This window comes from Lutra lutra, chromosome 7 (genome assembly GCF_902655055.1).
Source record: "Lutra lutra chromosome 7, mLutLut1.2, whole genome shotgun sequence".
In the NCBI taxonomy this organism is placed as follows: Eukaryota; Metazoa; Chordata; class Mammalia; order Carnivora; family Mustelidae; genus Lutra; species Lutra lutra.
Window position 1 is genome coordinate 43,376,496 of NC_062284.1, and position 19,160 is coordinate 43,395,655.

The 19,160-nt window shown below is 42.9% G+C and overlaps 1 protein-coding gene across 5 annotated transcripts in view; it reads left to right on the plus strand.

Annotated features, from left to right (window-relative positions):
* The window catches only part of TLN2 (talin 2), a 431,106-nt gene that overhangs the window by 104,361 nt on the left and 307,585 nt on the right, over nucleotides 1-19,160 (plus strand). The gene's annotated exons all lie outside the window — the stretch shown is intronic.

The window sequence follows — 19,160 nt, forward strand, 5'->3', positions numbered from 1 at the left end:
TTTGTTCTATTTGTCCAGTAACTTTCTCATGAGTATTCTCACTGAAAAAAAGGATGCTAGAGGTTTGCAAGATTGTTCATTGTGCAGATGTTACCCTTAGACTTATCTGTGCAGACATGCTACCAATGACAAAATGACCCATATTACAGAGAAAACAGCTGTACAGTTTCTGCTTTTTAATTTTACCTTAATTTTAACTGCCCTGTATACATGTTTGTATTCTCCTATCAGGCTCCTGTGAATTCTTCAGCTGTGGAGAGATGGTAAGATGGAAGCAAATCCAGCAGAACTTAGCTGCGTTCCTACCACAGACCCTCCTTGCCTTTCTTTCATGTGTGTTGGTTTTGCCTCATACTTGGCCACACGTGCACTGGGTCCCTCCCACGCAGTGCCTGACTGAAACCCATGCTGGTCTCCTCCCTTTCCAGCTAGGTCCTGAGTTGGGGAAGGGAGATTTGTCATGATAGGACTGAGGCCCAGAGGTCACCAACAATTGTTGAACATGAACCAACAATTGAAGACATGAGAATTTGACTGTGCCTTGCGGGTAATCTAGTCCAACCAGCTCTTTTTGCGGATGGAGACACCAGTGTAGACAGGTGAAGTGACTTGTCCAAGTAGAACCCATGTTTTATTCTTTTCCAGTTGCACGTTGTCTTCTATTACTGACTGAACGTAAGGCAGTATTGAAAGAGGGCTTAAAAAAAAAAAGGCTTGATGTGCTCATAATTGATTATTGGTGTTGCCAAATGAGAACTTTTTTTGTATACTGTCTTGCTGAAAAATCTTTTTTACTTAAACTGTATAGTTAGCATATGGTGTGATAGTTTCAGGTGTCCAATATGGTGATTCAGCAATTCTGTATGTTACTCAGTGTTCAGGGACAACTGGGTCGCTCATTCGGTTAAGTGTCTGCCTTTGGCTCAGGTCATGGTCCCAGGGTCCTGGGACTGAGCCCTGCATTGGGCTCTCTGCTCAGCAGAGAGCCTGCTTCTTCCTCTTCCTCTATCTGCTGTGTTGCCTACTTGTGCAATCTCTCTGTCAAATAAATAAATAAAATCTTAAAAAAAAATACTTGGTGTTCATCATGATAAGTGTACTCTTAATCCCCTTCACCTGTTTTACTCATATCCTACCCACCTCCCCTCTGGTAACCATCAGTTCTCTGGAGTTAGTCTGTTTCTAGACTGTCTCTCTCTCTCTCTCCTTTGTTTTCCTTTGCTCATTGGTTTCTTAAATTCCACATATGAATGAAATAATATGGTATTTGTCTTCCTTTGGCTAACTTATTTCACTTAGCATAATACTCTCTAGTTCCATCCATGTCTTTGCAAATGGCAAGATTGCTTTTCTATGGCTGAGTAATATTCCAGTGTGTGTGTGTGTGTGTGTGTGTGTGTGTGTGTGTACCGCCATCTTCTTTATCCATTCATCTATCGATGGACCCTTGGGTTGTTTCCATATCTTGGCTATTGTAAGTAATGCTGCAAGAAACATAGGGATGCATGTATCCCTTTGAATGAGTGTTCTTATATTCTGTGGGTAAATACCTAGTAGTGCAATTATTGGATCCTTTTTAATCTTTAATTTTTTGAGGAAGCTCCATACTGTTTTACACAGTGGCTGTGCCAGTTTACATTCCCACCAACAACGCCTAAGGGTTTCTTTTTCTCCACATCCTGGCCAACACCTGTTGTTTCTTGTGTTTTTGATTTTAGCCATTCTGACAGGTGTGAGGTGATAGCTCATTGTAGTTTTGATTTGTATTTCCCTGACGTTGAGTGATGCTGAGCATCTTTTCTTGTGTCTGTTTGCCATCTGTAATGAAATGAGAGCTTTTAAATTGGGTTCAGAATAATGTGTGATTTTTCTATTCTCTCCTCTGGGCAAATGACACACAGCAGTTTGGCCTCTTGGGTTTATGTCCTCAGTGTTTTCCTGTGAGCTGTACTTTTATTTTACTCCTACTCACGTTACTTGAACATCTAGTTAGGAGCTGTGCTGCTCTAACTGAAGAATTCTAAACTTCACTTGAGATGGGCTTTGACTACCAAAAAGATAAAAGTGGCCTGTCAAATGAGGAAAGACGTTCACTGCACAGAGTTGTTGGTGACCTGTGGCTTTCGGTGCATGCCTGCCAGTAGATAGCAACTGCAGTGTGGCTTTCTCCTCCTGCCTCTTATTTCTTCTCCTGACGGAAGGCCGGGTGTCCTTCTGCCTTCCCAGCCATTGGTCCCTGCCTACCTGGCTAATTGGACAGAAGCTCTGGTAGGCGAGTGATCGAGCCTGTTACCACTCATTTGCCTTACATGATCCAGTCATTCGGACTAGCTGTGCCTCACGTCCTTTTGATAGCAGAAAGCTTTTGAGCTTTTTCTGTGGAATTGTAGATAAGAGGTGAGATAACCAATTATGTGACAAGGAGGAAGAATTGTGTCTTCAGAAACTTTGTTCTGAGTTTTATCACCAAGGGGTGGAATAGAGAGGAGGGAGACCATGGGTTTCGTGTGATGTGGTATTGCTCTGGGATGCTGGAGCTTGGAAGATGATGTGGGACCACCCCTCCCATTCACCACGTGGGCAGCCTCTCACTGGTGCTGTTTCACTAGGGATCAGTGAAGGCCAGAGAGTGAGGTAGTCAGATCGTGGTGGAGGGTGGATGGTGGAGGTGGACGTTTCTGCAGCCAAGGGCATCTAGAGCTTGTTACTAACTTGGAGTATAATGAACACCCTCCTCCTCCTGTTCTGTATGTTCAGTATCTCCCCCTCATTCACTGTCCCCCACCCCCATTGCTAGGTCTGCGCCTTACCTCTTCTCATTTGTCTGTCTAGCTTTACTGCTCTGAAGGCTCAGCCCTCTCCACCTGTCCATTTTTGTTTTGTTTTTGTTTTTCTGAACAGCCTAAACTGCCCTGAGCGGGGAATCACAGTAAAGTCTGAAGTATTCTATTTGGCACAAAATGGGAGGCTTCATGTTTTTATTTGAAAAAATGACTGTTGAATCTGTATAGAAACAAAGATACCACAAGCAAAAATGTTCTTGTTTTCTTTTGTCAATTTGTTAGGGGTTGTGGTTGTTTTCCCCTCCCCATTCCGGAGGGCCCTGGGGAAAAATGAGGTGGTGATTGGTGTTTTGTAATGAATCTGACTAGTTATTTCCCACTCCAACTTCTTAATTTTGTGCCTGTTTACTTTTTAGCAAAAATAACTTTTCTCTGGAGGTTGTTGGGAGATTCTGCTTCTATTCTAATTTGGTTAAAAAGTCAAACCTATTGCTAGCATTATTATGAGAAACGTAGGAGCTTCCTGTCTTAGCAAATTTCCTCCTGTGAAAAACATTTAACTCTATTTTGGGACTTACTGATTTGATGGTAAAAAGGTTGACTGGACAAGTTGAGCAAATATATCTTCCTTTTTAATTCTTGTTGCTGGAACCATTATGAGAGACTCCAAAGTCCTCTCCTGGGTCTTGTAGGTAGTACTTCATTTTCCCGCACATAGTACTTAACCTTGAGCTTAAAGCCTCTGTTTCTAACCTCATTGGGATAACGGGGGTGATGGTTTTCCCCCTCCATCAGGTTGCTTTGTGAGTGAGAGCGGTACACAGGGCACTTATATTGGCCTAGCACTTAGTGAATACTCATTCAATGTCCTTGTTTTGAGTTGCTTGTGTCTAAGGCAGGAAGGCATGTAGGGCTTGGGGAGGTAGGAGGAGCATGGCTTTTTGAAGATGAGTAGAATTGAACTCAGATTTCTGGTCACTGACTAGCATACGATACTGGGTAAGAGCTGAAACTTGTCTGAGCCTCAGGTTCTTAAACAACATTCTTACATTCCTGTCTGCCTCACTGGGGACGATTGGGATAATGCATTGCAAAAGTAGGGTACACAGTAGAGAGCCACGGGGAGTGTTGCCTTGTTAGTGTGGGATAGAAATATAATGATGATGGGCGCCTGGGTGGCTCAGTGGGTTAAGCCGCTGCCTTCGGCTCAGGTCATGATCTCGGAGTCCTGGGATCGAGTCCCGCATCGGGCTCTCTGCTCAGCGGGGAGCCTGCTTCCCTCTCTCTCTCTCTCTCTGTCTGCCTCTCTGCCTACTTGTGATCTCTGCCAAATAAATAAATAAAATATTTAAAAAAAAAAAAAAAGAAATATAATGATGAAAGAATACATGCTGGTGGAGATTTATTGGACACTTGTGCCACACAAAGTTCTAAGTAGGGTTAGAAGTGTTACTTAAGCCTCATGAAGATTTTCAGAGGTAGTTTCTCCTCCTATTCCCATCTAACAGATAAACTGAGGTATTAAATGGTGAAGCAACTTGGCCAAGGTCCGAGAGCTGTAAGTGGCAGCTCAGCCTGCAGGCCCCTCAGCCTTGACCACCGCTGGGCCTGTAGAACCCTGTCAAACCCCCTTCTCCTGACTTTGCTTTTTCTATAAACAGAAGACATCACTGCAACCCTTGAGTTGGCTGGCCTAGCACCCTTGGGTGGGTGGCGGGGGCGGGGGTAAGTATTTCTTGCTTATATGTGTATGTCTCCTAAATATGAACAGGAACCAAGTGAAGGAGGTCTTGACCTGGGCCCGGTTTTTCTGTTACTGCTCACACCCTTATATTAAGCAGCTTCCCTAGAGGCTCATTAAGTGAGACACTGAGGGAATTTGTTTCCTGTGCCTTTTCAACTTAAATCATTAGCAAGAGATGATGATAGCATATTAAATAAGCCTAACCTTAGAAGTTCTGCCTCTCTGCAAGATGGAGAATTGGAAATCGAGGACACCAGTATTCTTCTCTCTTCGTAGGCTGACTGGTGGAGGGTACGCCAGCTGCTAGGCTCAGCCCAGAAAGCAAAAGCGATGAGGTAGGGGGAAGGAAAGTGGGTCAGGGGGTGTAAGCTATAATTTGTTGCAGCTGATTTGTTTGATGGTTGAGAACTATAAAATTGGCTGTATAATTTTTAATAAAGTGTAGTTTCTGGAAGCATATATGAAGTTAAAATAGTATTTCCAAGAAAATATTCCTAAAGATCCTAAAGCCTTCCAGTTACTATCTAAAAAAGGAGAGAAGAAAGTTTGAGCCAAGAACTGAGGAATATGTGCCATCGTTTTGGGGGGATCTGAAATCTATACCACAGTTGAGTTGTATATCTCCCCAAATGATGTTCATTCATTGTCCCTTCTGAAGAGGAATGGCACATGTCTATCTCGTGGCTTTTTGGAAGAACCTGAAATTTCCCTCTGAAGTTTGTTGAAGGGGGAAGAGCTGAGTAGGTTATGTAAGCACAGACGTAGGTGTATATACAGCACTCACACAGACGGCTTAAAAAAAAAAAAAGACCCTCATCCATCTAGAATGAACAGGGACATAGAATTGTGTATGGCTTTTATTTCCACCCTTCTGTCGGCATGGGACAATAAATCTGATCTTTCTTTGAAACATGAATCGTAGCCACAGTGCAGGGACCAAGGAAGTGGCTGAAAAGGTGACCATATGTGTTCAGTGGGAGAAGCAGCATCAAATTGTACATTTAAGAGGTTCAAGATCATTCACTTAGTAGTTTATTTAAAAGCACATCAATTATAGTAGTTGGACTTACTAGGGGGGTGCGGGGCACGTGTTTGGATGGACAACCTGCCATTCTGAGCCCATCTTTGTTCCTAAGATGGGTTAGAAATACCCACGTTGTGGTAAAGGTGTCAAGAAACTGCTGGATCGATACAAGTGAAGAGTTAGAATCGGACCCCACATACGACAAGTGTTCAGTTAGTGGTAGTTGCCATTTGTATAGAAAATGGTTGAAGTCACATTGGTCAAATCGTTTACTGGAGTTACTTGAATAGAGGTGGGGAACAGGGACGGAATTTAGTTTGAATTTGTTCCACCAGTGTGTTAGACCTTAATTCGCTGGAAAATCAGAAAGATGGGGAAAAAATGAGGGAGATAGGATGATTCATAAAGTAATTTCTCGGATGGCTTTCTTTTCACTGTAATTAGGTGAATTTGTTGTCAAACATTGACTTTTGTGCTCTGGAGCCGAAATATGTTAAATGAAGATAGATTGTGGGATAAAGAGGAGCAATAACTTGACTGTTTTGCAGGGCAAAGAAGGCTGCAGCAGGCTATGACCTTCAAAACTGCAAGCTGGTCCAGAGGAAGGGGCTGGGGCTAGGGCTGGGGCTGGAGCAGACGGGAGTTGCGGGGGGGTAGTTATAGGGAAACAGAGGGTCTGGCTGGTTTTGACAGGAATTGTGTATGTGCTGCCAGCCTTGTTTGTCATGTTTGTAAGGTGGTATTGGATTCCTTTAAAAAAAAAAAAAAGTCTAAGAAGGGAGGCAGAGAGATGTACAGAAGAAACAGAGGATAAAGGTAACTGTAAAATTGAACTTTGCTAAAGAATTAGTGCAGCATTGTGATTTTTTTTGTTGTTCAGCTTGATGCTTTTAGGTGATTTCAGTTTTGCTAGAGTAGGACATTTTATCTTTGTATGGAGTTGTTTAATTTTTGAGAGGAGTGTATATGTTCAATTCTTTACATACTTTGTCCTCACCAAGGTGAAGGGGTCAACGAGATAGCTTGCCTTGGTCGCTTGGTTGGGAGGAAGGAGAGAGCATTGCGCTTGAAGCCTTCCCCTTCTTTTGGCTGTCCTTCTTTTGTCCCTCACACAGGTTGACTGTGAAGTGTGTCTAGTTTTTTGAATTCTGGGCCAAAGTTGGAAAAACAGTACACCTGATATTCAAAGGGAGAGGTGACCATAAGTGGTTTCTCTGTGGCTGTAGCTGACATCCCACCTTTATCTGTCTTCCCTGTGGCTGACTTCTTGATGTCTGTGTAGTGGTTTTGGGGAGAGAAAAGATTGGGGGCCCTGGAGTGAGGTCAGTGTGGCCCCTTAGGGACACATCACTCATATGGTTGACTTTGGGCTCAGACAAATGGGGAGACTTCTAAGGATTAAACAAAGAGGGGTGTCTGAGTGGCTGACTTCTCCCTTTTAGGAGAAGAAAGATAGCAAGAAATAACCTATGTCAGTAAATCCTGGGGAAAAATTTTTGAGGGGAGACAGACGATTTAGTGGGTTTCTATATTGCATCAAGGAACTGGTTTCCGAATAAGGTTTGAAACTGGTGGTGGTGGCTTACCAAGTTCTCATGAATGAGAACTGGGTCAGCTTTTCTTGGCGCTGCCCGGCCGATTGTGTGGGCAAGTCTCTACCAGTCTGGCAGCCAGACCCAGCACCCACCCGCACACCCCCTGGGCTTCCTGTAGGTACCTGTTTCTGATGCACTTGGAGGTGAAGACCTCTTTGCAGGAGTTTTGTTTTTGTTTTGTTTTGTTTTTTAGCAGGGGTGGGAATCTTTTTTTTCTTTCTCAAAATTACTACTTTTTTATTTTAAAGCAAATCAGTGACTTGCTAACCCTTGAGGCTTTCTAAGAATCTTCTTCTGTTTGGCAGCTTTCCTTGCTAGTTTATTCTGCCTTTTTTGTTGTATTTTCCTGCAGCTGACATTTTCAGGACAGAATGACTCCCCAGCGTCAATTTCAGAGTTCAAAAGCCAGAGAAGAAAATTGCATCTTCTCCCTCTGAAGTGCAATTAACTTTGACTTTGACAAAGATTCCCTCACCCTGCTGGGATGTGGGAGAATGTTATAAAGGATTTGGAAACTGTTAACAAAATGAATGGTCTGCCCTGAAATTGCTTTCACACACACATGTTCCCCGCCCCGCCTCCGAAACACACACACACCCAATTCCATGGATCCCAGCAATGGGGTAAGGCTTCAAAAGTTACCTACCATTTAAATATGCATACCTTCTTTAAGTATGCCACCTGTTTCTCAGAATCAGAAGTTTATAAAGTGTATCATTGTGCAGCTGTTTCAACAGAGCCCTCAAGCCAGCAACAAGGGGGAAACGTATCCCAGAGAGAGCAAGCTAGAGGGGGCCGTTGCAGTGCAGTTGTGGGAGACTGAGTGTTCCACTGACATATGACTTAACATTCTCAGTGCAGTATGGACAGGGGGATAGTGTTATCCTAGACTTCCCCATCTGTGAAGCCCTGAAATAAACATTTTGGATACCTGTGCCTCCTCCCATGCCTCATCCTGCCATCTGATGGAGAGGTTAGAGGGTTCCGCTTCCATACAGGTACATAGATAGCTGTGTAGTCTTAAGACATAGATCCCTTTATGAGCAGCTAGCATTTTGAGAGGGGTGCTATGCTGAGTCAATCTCCATGAGCTGTCTCAGTTCATCCTCTCAAGAACTCTGAGGCTCAAGGTATACCTTGTTTTTAGGGAGGAGCAAACTGGGGCTCGAAGCAGCTTATGGAGTTGGGACCTCACACCCAAGTCTACAGAGATTCCAAAGCTGTTGGTAAAATGTAAATCTGCAACATTGTTAATGTGGGACATGTAATACTTGTAAACTTGTTTGCTCTTAATGCTTAATAGTTTCTCAAATATAGAGAAAGTAACTGACTGAATGTCAAAGGGAGAGGTTGACAGCTCCATGGCCTAGTGGGAGAATTGAACACGCCATTCTTAGTAAGTGAAATATCAGACAGACAAAATAGTAAAGTTGTAGAAACTTAATCTAGTGGACATGCGTAGAACACAGCTCCTATCCCTAGAGCATACTTCTGAAAGCATACGTGGAACGTGTATGAGAAGTGACCACGTGTACCTTAAAATGTTAAAGAGTCAGTACCATATAGACTACTTTAAAAAATTAAAACCAGTTAAGTTAGAAATGAAAGACAAAAAGCAAGTGGGTTGCCCAGTGCTCTAGGATTATGAGATAACCTTCAGTTTTTTTGCCATATGGAGCATACAGACCTCAGCTGGGAAGAGCTCGGTCTTGGGGGGGGTGACATCACGGCAGAGCAGTAGGGAAGTGAGTCTACCCTGCGTCCCCCACTCCTGCCACCCATGGTTACTGAGGATTAGGAGCTGTTCCAATTTCCTTTTGAGGAATCCAGGGTGTAGGGTTCTTTGACACAGAGGCCTCGCTCTGCTTCCTAGTGAGGCATTTTGTAAATACATATCCCTACTTTGACAGCCCCTCAGGAGGGAAAGTCCTTAAAACCATCTGGGACTCCTTGTTTATGGGAATTCTGGGCTATTCCAGCATTCCTATGCCCTGATAACATAGTCTTTTCAATGTGGGGGAATTAAAGTGTCTTGTTGGTACATAAATTAAAATCATTGCCTTTTAAAAAACTGAAAAGGAGCTTTGTAAATGGAGAATTTTACACTTCAAATTTTTTTTATTAATGCAACAGTTCCCATCCTAATAGGGATGAGCGTAGGATGAGGTTTTGGCTTCCTCATTGGAGCTCAGTGGTGTTGAGGCAGAGTGACACGCTCTCAAGCTATCTGCAGAACTGGGCTCGAGGTTAGTACCATTTTTTTCCTTCTGTAATGTTAGAATTCGGTTTGATCATTTCCTCAGGTATCAGAAATTGGTGAAAATTGACTGTAGTCAGCTTTGTCTTGCCAGTTTTAACTTACTGTACTTTGTTCTCTTGTATTATACCTTTAGTAACAGTGTGTCACTTGTGCCTTGTGGAACTATGGGACATGCGCTTAGACTGGGGGGCTGTTTTGTCCAGAAGGACCCCTGGGGTGGTGGGAGGGAGGTACAGACTAACCCTCAGAGAGGCGGTGTCTCCACAGGTACTGTTGGTTTTCAGCAGAGCTGGGAGGGGCTGGATGCCACCCTCCTTCCTCAGCTCCCCACACCCCTGCCTTTAGTTTTAGTTCAGGCCGCCTTGGTCAGCATCCCTCCCATGCCATCCTGCTGAAGCATCCTGATCCTCTCTGCTGTTGGGACTCCTCGTGGGGTGGTGTTGGATCTGTGCTGGTGCAGGACTGCTAGAAGACCAGCTGAAAGAGGGGCAAATGGAAGGCTTTAGTCCTCCATTAATGCTGGAAGTGGGCACAAAGGGTGGACAAGAGTGGCAGTGATGGGCTTGGTCATATAAATTATGCATTTATTATTAGCTGGGCTCTTGTTCTCTGGGAGCTTCTCCTGCCTGTGTGCAGATGAAGCCATGAGTAAAAAGTTACGCCATAGAGTTCACAAGACTTAAATATAACCGTGGGTACTGCAGTGTGTGTGTGTGTGTGTGTGGCAACAAACGGCCTGTAGAAGGTCCATTACAGTCCATATGTGCATCCGTGGTATACACACTTGCATACACACACAGGTCCAAGCACACATGCACACTGGGTACCAAAGAAACACTGAGCCATGAGCTTCCCTTTGATGCTTGGGAAGGCTTCAAGGGCAAATTCTAGGGACAGAGGCGTTGGGCGTGTGTGTTGGCTTTTTGGACCCGTGCAGCTAGTGGAGCTAGGGAAGCTATCAGGTTTTTCAAGTGATCTTTGAATTCTCCAGAGATCCTTTTAGGTGATGATTACATGGAAAGTTTCCCTGTGGCACTTATTATAGGGTCATTGCTGGTTGAATTGGGAACTTTGTCATTGTACTCCTGGGGTTGGGGATAAAATTCCCAATGCTTCTGCCTTAAGAAACCATTGGTCGGTATTGTGGATGCTAAAGCAAACCTTACTGAATGAAAAGCCCACCTGGCTTACCACCTGTTACTGAATACAGGTGTTTGTGCACAGCAGGAGGGCCACTGGACTCTTCCATTGGTAAAAACAACATTTCTATCACTAACAAAAATGACCTCACATCTTTGGGGAAATAGTGGTGAGTCAGTCCCAGAGATGAACACATGGCTTGGGAACTTTGCCGAAAACTTCTTCCATCATATTCCCACAGTTGAGACAGGAAGATCCTAACAGGTTTTATTTTAACCTGGAGTTGATGGAGATTTATAGCTGAATGAAGTAAGGCTTTAACCCTCAGTACCCAGGCCAGCTTTTAGCTGGTGGGTCTCAACCACTGCCAGCTTCTTTATCTCAAAGAGAAAAATGTGGTTTTTGTTTTGTTTGTTTTTGTAAAAATATGAGATGATCATTACTGAAGTAATATGTTAGTGGAAGTTACTCCAAAACCCACAGCAGCATGCCATTTTGATAGATTCCTTCTAGTCCTTTTCTCCATGCAATTTTAAAAATTCATAATTCTCCTGGATTTTAAGAATAATGCATGTATAAGATATAACCTATTTTAAACATGACATGGATGTATTTTCTTGGAATAATACATGCTTCTAGTGCTTTTCCTTAAAGGTTTTTAATTTTTATTTTTTAAGTTCATTAAAGTAATCTGTGTACCCAGTGTGGGGGTCAAACTCGGAACCCTGAGATCAAGAGTCTCATATTCTTCTGGCTGAACCAGCCAGGTGTCCTCCTTAATCTTTTAAAAGGAATTTTATGTATTAAAAGAAAGTTTTTGTGTATTTATTTGAGAGAGAGAGACAGCTTAAGTGGGGTGAGGGGCAGAGGGAGAAGTAGACTTCCTACGGAGCTGGGAGTCCAATGTGGGACTCAAACCTGGAACCCCAAAGGCAGACACTTAACTGACCGAGCCGCTCAGTTGCCTGGCCTTAGTTTTTTTATTTTTTATTTTCTTTTTAAAGATTTATGGGGGCACCTAGGTGGCTCAGTGGGTTGAGCGTCTGCCTTTGGCTCAGGTCATGATCTCGGGGTCCTGGGATCGAGCCCCACATTGGGCTCTCTGCTCAGTGGGGAGCCTGCTTCCCCCCTCTCTCTCTCTGCCTGCCTCTCTGCCTACTTGTGATCTCTGTCAAATAAATAAATAAAATCTTTAAAAAAAAATAAGGATTTATATATACTTGGAATAAAATTAGTGAATTTTATAGCTTATATTTTTATATTCTATTTTTTAAGTAATGGTAATGCTTATATTCAAATCATGTAAATGTGGTTTAATTTGGTATATCACTTAGGTGGATATATCAGAATTTACCTAATCATTTACCTTGATTGAATGATTACCTTGATTACCAAGGTAATCAAATTACCTTGATGCTGTGGTAGCTTCCAAAGATAGTTATCCTAGAAGTCAAAAACAGGCCCACAGACCAAATTAAGGTGTTTAAATTATTCAGTTTATGTGTCCATTTAAATATACAGTAAGAAGCAAGGAGAAGGATTAGGTTAATGCACGTACGTCCAACAGAATAGTTAGACCACATTACTTGTATCATGGCTTGGACAGTATTCATATATCCTATCTGTTGGCCACCATACCCTTCCTTGCTGATGATGTGATTACAAGAACCAGATCTGAGAATGAGCAATGGATCCCAGGAGACGGAAGATACCGGGAGCCCATATACTTGATCTGTTGTAGAAATTCAGGAGAAAGTGTTCCTGGCCACGGGTGTCTCTTATCAGATCTCCTCTGGAATATCAAGAGCTTTTGTTCTTTAGTAATAGACAATTTGGGCCAGAATGAGTATCAATAATGGGTGGCTGATTTGGGTGCTAATGAATATTGGGTGACTACTTGGTTATTCTGTTCCTTCCTGTTCAGTCCGCCTGTGTTCTACTTCCATGTCTCACAAACCATGTGCTTGTTAACTCTGTGTAAGTTACATGTCTTGTAAGTTTCATTCATTCATTCTCTTCCTCTTAGCAGAACTGAATATTATTAAATAGCATGGCCAACACAATTTGTACTTGTTTCCATTTTTTCATGATTATAGGTTAACACTTTGATAGACATCATTACACATTAAGCTTTTTCAGTATTCTGGGACAAATGACTAGAAGTGGAATTACATGGGATGAAGGAATATTTTTAAGGCTTTTAACACTTACTGTCTGATTATTACTGGGGAGGGATATAGGGGAGAATGGACTACAACTCAACACCTAGTTGGTGTATGCATCCCATCTCCAATCTCTGCCTCTCTTACTTATGTCTTCTGGAGGGAGTGCCAGCGGGGTGGGAGGGTGGGATTCCGGGAGGGCAGAGGCAGAGGGAGAGAATCTTGAGCAGGCTCCATGCCCAGTACAGAGCCAGAGGCTGGACTGGATCTCACAACTCTGAGATAGTGACCTGAGCCGAAATCAAGAGTTGGAAGCTTAACCAACTGAACCACCCAGGTGCCCCTCTCTTGGTTGTTCTTAAATTTTCTATCTGAATAATCAGCACATGCATGGAGGGTAGATATGTGGGGACAGTAATTATTCTTCCTATCTTGGTCAGGCACCTATTCTCAGGCAACTTCTCCGATGTTTTACGTGTCCCTCCAGAGATCATCTATGTGTAGACAAGCGTGGTTGTGTGTGTATGTACATAAACAACTCTATGTATTTTCAAGCGTAAGTGATAGCATAGTCTGTTTGCTTTTGGTGTTTTTCTCTCTTTTGTGGCTCTTCCCATATAAGTACTTACAGAATTGCCTGGTTTGTTGTTGTTGTTCTTGTTTTTTTATGGGTGTTTCATCTTTTGTCATTGGCTGCATCATAACTTCCCTGGTGAGTTCCCTATTGAAACACATTTTTTGGTCTCTAATATTTTGTGATTCTTAATATCCATGAACAAATAGGATTTGGCATACATGTGAATTTGTCTATAAAATAAAATCCTAAAAGTAGGATTGTAAATTTTACAGCTCAATAGACACTGCCAAATTTCTCTCTTGGGAGGAAAGATGGAAAAGAAAGCTGATTTCCCCAATCCTGTGTCCATACTGTTAGACATTATGATCTTTGTCTTTCTAACAGATGAAAAACTGTCTTGCTGTAGTTTTAATTTGCATTTCTCCTATACTTGGGGCTAACTCTCTTTTACTTCCTGAAGAACTCCTTTTCTCACTTTTCTTGTTTCTTGTTCATACTTTTGTGCCTTTTTTGTTAGGTTGTTGGTCTATTTCTTGTCTATTCATTAGAGCTCTTAATAAGAAACCCCTTTTTTAGAGCTGCAAGTAATTTTTTCTAGTTTATCAGTGGTCATTAAGTTAATGTATATTGTATATTGCCATTCATATTTTTTAATTTTTATTTTTTTATAGATTTTACTTATTTGACACAGAGAGGGAAAGAGCATGAGCCAGGGGTGAGGGGCAAAGGGAGAAGCAGACTGTCTGCTGAGCAGGGATCCCAATGAGGATCTCAATCCCAGGACCCTGGGATCATGACCCGAGCCTAAGGCAGACACTTAACTGACTGAGCCACCCAGGTGGCCCAACCATGTATGTTTTTAAAAAAGAGATTCAGGGGGCATCTGGGTGGCTCAGTGGGTTAAGCCTCTGCCTTCGGCTCAGGTCATGATCCCAGGGTCCTGGGATCGAGCCCCATGTCGGGCTCTCTGCTCAGCGGAGAGCCTGCTTCCCCTTCTCTCTCTTTCTGCCTGCTTCTCTGCCTACTTGTGATTTCTGTCTGTCAAATTAAAAAAAAAATCTTTAAAAAAGAGATTCAGGTGACTTTATCCATCTTCTATGGCTTCTACTTTTTGTGTTATACTTGGCCTTCCCCACTCAACTTAAAAACATGAGAGTCCCCTCCAGTCCTTCCCCAGTGCTGTTATGGATTTGCTTTTCATCTCTGAATCATCATCTCCAAGCTCAAAGGGGTTTAGGAGTCTGTATTTTAGGTGGAGCTTTGGGTGAATCTCTTAAAGCCAGTACATTTGGGAATTGTTGTCTGAGAGTAATTGTGGGTCTCCCCCAGGTGATGAGTTACCCAGCTTTACATCATGGAAAGAAGAATCTAAGTGACTTAGAATAGTATTCACTGGGAATAGTCTGAATCTGAAGTTAAATGAACTTTGATCAGGCCATTGGGATGATAGGTGGTCTTCCTACACAGCCTCCAGCCAGCTGCTCATCACAGCCCCTTAAAATATGATGTGTGATGGTCCCTGTTGGCATTTGTGGTCCCATCCTAGGAAGTAGAGCCCAGAACAGCCCCTGAAACACTGCTACAAAAGAGACCAAATCTTTTCTTTTCTTTCTTCCCTTCTTTTGTTTTTCTTTCTTTTTCTTTTTCTTTCTTTCTTTCTTTCTTTCTTTCTTTCTTTCTTTCTTTCTTTCTTTCTTTCTTTAAAACACTGCTCTTGTTTCATATAGCACATACTGATTTGGCAATAGGATCACACTTTCCTGTGCTTTGGTTTGTGTGAGTTTGATGCCTTGATCAATTTGAAAAGGCCTGCATGGGTAAGTCATAGTTGCTTACCTGCTGTATGACCTTGGACAAAACACTCAACTTCCCCGATGGGTTCTTCCCCAGAAAATGGGAAATTTTGATGGTTCACAGTTGTGAAGGTAAGATTAACTAGGGAGTCTGACAGTTCTCCTCAAACTGTACCTGGGCCAGGTGGGCAGTTGGCCTCCAATATTTATGTGTGCAGGGATCCGTAGGGAAGGGATTGTTAAACAAGTGATTTCTTGAGCCCAGGAACATGCATTTTTAATATTGATGTGACTCTGAAGCAGATGTTCTGTGATCCGTACTTTGAGAAACTCCAAATTAACTCACACTTTGAGGTAGGCAAGTCAGGGAAATCTGGTGGGGTTGCTGTATTTTTTTGTCTCTATTTGCTACCCCTTCCCTTCTTTCTGACAGTGATCTGTTTGGATTCAGCCTTCATTTAGTTATAGGAACCCTAATTCAAATTTCTGGACTCTAAGGATCATTATATACGTGTGTGTGTGTGTGTGTGTGTGTGTGTGTATAAAAACATATTTATATATGTTTAGAGAAAGACTAAGATAATTCGCTGATTTTTGTTCTGAGAAGGTTCTTCTTTCTCACCTCATTAATTATTTTACAAGTTTGCCTCCTGTGGGCAACCTGTGGAGGATCTGAATCATGACAATATTTATGCCTTGATGGGTGTTGGATACCAGCACCAGGACTATCCTGGCACTCTGCGCTGGGAGGGAAGTTGGTCTTTATATCCTGCAATCTGTGGGCAAATGTTGAGCAGGACCCCATGCAGCAAGCCCTGTGAGTTACTGTGAGTTACTGATATGACAAAAATCCCATTCTGGTGGCTTTGAGGCTTGGGTGATTGACTACTGTCTGCTCATGGCGTGAACCAAAGATGTTTGCTGTTGGTTTTGATTAATGGGAACTGGGTCACTTGGCTCTGGGATAGTTCATGCACAGCTTCCCAGATGTCAGGATGGACATCAATCACCAGGGATTAAAATGCAGATTCTGACTGAGCAGGTCCAGGCTGGGGCTCAAGGGGTCTGGATTTCTAACCTGCTCCCAGGTGGGAGGTCAAGGACCTCACTTTGAGTAGAAGAAATTAGGAATCAGACAGACAGAGTTAAAGCCTGGCTCTGCCTACTTAGCTGTGTTACTTGGATGCCTTTTTTTCTTTTTTTCTTTTTTTTTTTTCCCCTTTATATGATGGAGACCGTGACATTGAGTGAGATGACCTATGTAAAACACACAGGTAGACAAATGTTAGTGCTCTTCCAGCTGGACAGTCATTTAGGAAGAAGAAACACTAACAACTGGATCATTACTGAAATGTATCAGAGCAGTACATTTGAGGAAGATGATTAGGAAGAAGTAAGAAACACCAGTAACTGGATCATTACCAGAATATCAGAGCAATCAATTTTGGCCAGATCACAGGGTTTACTATTTGAATAGATTGAAGTACCCAAAGAAAGATCTTGAGTATTAGGTGATGCCTGTGGTCAAGAAGTTTTTCTATCTAATACCTGTTTATTCATCCTGTTCTGAGATCTGAGAGAAACTTAGCTGCATTACAACCTGCGTCGGCCAGTATAATCCAGCAGTGCTGATTGGTCAGAGTAGACCTCATTGAGAATTAAGAGAATTAGATCTCCTAATTTGATATGTAGAAATTGACTCGTCATTTATTTTTTGGAATCCTCTTTTCTTGGAATTGTGTTTGTGGTTTTGATAGAGGCAGTTGCCAGTATTGCTTCTACTATTCTACAGGGTTTAAGAGACATGGGTTCTAAATCCGTCTCTACCACGCTGGCTCTGTGGCCTTGGCCACAGAGAAGCTCTGGGCTTTAGTTGGGTCCTTTGCTCCATAGATGCTCCAGGAAGGAATAGGCTTGTCAGCCCGGGTATTGTGCAGGTGCTAGCTACCTGTTGCTAGGTACTGCGCAGAGCTGGTGCTCAGCAACTGTCTGTGGTGTGAGTGAGGGAATTGGTCAAGGCGGATTTGTTGTGCTTTTAACCCCCCAGGGATCCTGTTCAGACACTCCCTGACTCAGTAAGGTTTGGGATAAGGACTGACATGCTGCGTTTGTAACCAGTTCTAGGTGATGCTGATGTTGGTTTGTGCATTACCCTTTGAGTAGCGAGTTGTCTCTAGATGAGATCATTTGTTCTGTTATACATGCAAGTCTTCACAATGCCTTCCTGAAGATCAGTTTCTAAATACAACTTGTTCACTGAAACTGACTAGTAGCCTGTGGGCTCTGGCGGTCTTGGCTGAAAACCTGTCTGGTTCAGCTTCAGCCCCGGCTTTCACATCTCTGACCATTCATTTAGTTCAGATTTTCCTAGAACGTGGTCCTCCCAGCAGCAGCACCTGGGACTTGTTAGAAATGCAGATTCTGTGACCTCCCCTGCCCCCAGACCTACTGAATCACAAAACTCCAGAGTTTGGTCAGCAACCTGTGTCTTGGAACCACCTTTCCAGCGGATTTCCATGTTTGAGAACTACTTTCCTGTCAGTAGATGTCAAGGACATGTTGTTTGCTACTAGTGGGTGTGAAGGCACCTCTCTTGTTTGGCTCGTGGGTCATGCCAACATCTTGAAACCCAATAAAAGTTGATAGAAAAATAAAAGATTTTAGTTGTGAACTTCCCTGGGTGAGAGGAAGGTAGTCGAAGATGGGATGGCTTCTGGAAGCCACATTTGTACGGATACATGTTAGCATGACTTTGGCTTGGTTTTTCCTTCTGTTTGGGAATTAAGAGACAGGGCTGCCCATTGGAATCACCTGCAGGGCTTTAAAAAGGATGTTCGGGTCCCACCAGAGATTCTGATGTCACCGATCTGGGATGCAGCCCGGGCAGTAGGATTTTTAAAAGCTCCCTGGTGATTCTAGTGTTTAGCAAAGGTGAATTACTCAAATAAATGAACGCATCACTTGATTTTTTTTCTCTGCATGTTTTAAATTTATTTTTAATTTCCATGCAATAACTCGGTTGTATGTTGTATGTACGGGTTTTGACAAATGCATAAAGTCATGAAATCACCACCACGCTCGATTCCTAGCATTTGGTTTTCATAAATGTGCTTACGGAGTTTTTCTCCTTAAAATGACAAAGTGAAACATATGGCCTTCACTTGGTTTCTAGTATTAGGTTGTTGTTTCATTGTTGTGGATTGCTATTTCTGTTGGAAATCCCGTGTCTTAAAATTAGTGTAAGTTTCAAAACTGTTTCCCAAGACTCATTTGCTTTGCAGTTTGAAGACACTCTTAATTAGAGCTTTGCTGCTTTGGAAAGCATTTATCCCTGCAGTGCCCAGGCCACAGTCCAGACCAGTTAAACTAGAATATGTGGGGTGGGGCCCCGCATTGGCCTTTGTCAAGCTGCCCAGGCATTACTAATGGACAACCAGGCCTGGAACCACTTCTCTATGATTCTCCCTTAAAATACCTGCGTGTCAAAGATCATGGGTTCTTGTCAAGGTCTGTATCCCATTTCTCAGTCAGGGGTGCTTTCGAGAAGTCCTTTTTGTTCTTCTGTGACACCCCTGTGGGTGCATCTTTGAAATGACTTATTGATCATTGAGGATGACTAAATATTAATAAATTCTGTATTTTTGCCTCTTTGTTGACCTGTGCAGCACATGTGTGGTCTTCTCCCTGGGGGCCATCTGAGCGGTATTATACTTGTGTGGGTGTCTAGGCAGCCGTGGTAGGGAGGTCGCTCAGTGCTGCCCCAGGGCCAGTTGTGCTTTCATTGTGGGAGAGGAGGAAGTGATGGATGGATGCTCTCTTGCTGGGACTTTATCAAGTCCCTGGAATCCTTTCCTGACCAGCCCTTTTTCCAATAACAGATGCTGTGATGTTGCTTTTAAATACTGCTTGTCTCAAGAAGCAGTATTCAAGGAACCCCTTCCTCTCTAGGACTGACAGCTTCTAATTTTCAGGGGTTGGAGCTGATCTTTGTGTAGTGCTTATCTAATCCATGAGCCGACCCAGTTTACCCAGAGGGCCTAGCTCCTGGAAGGTGGGGTAATGCCATGCCTTATAGAATGTCT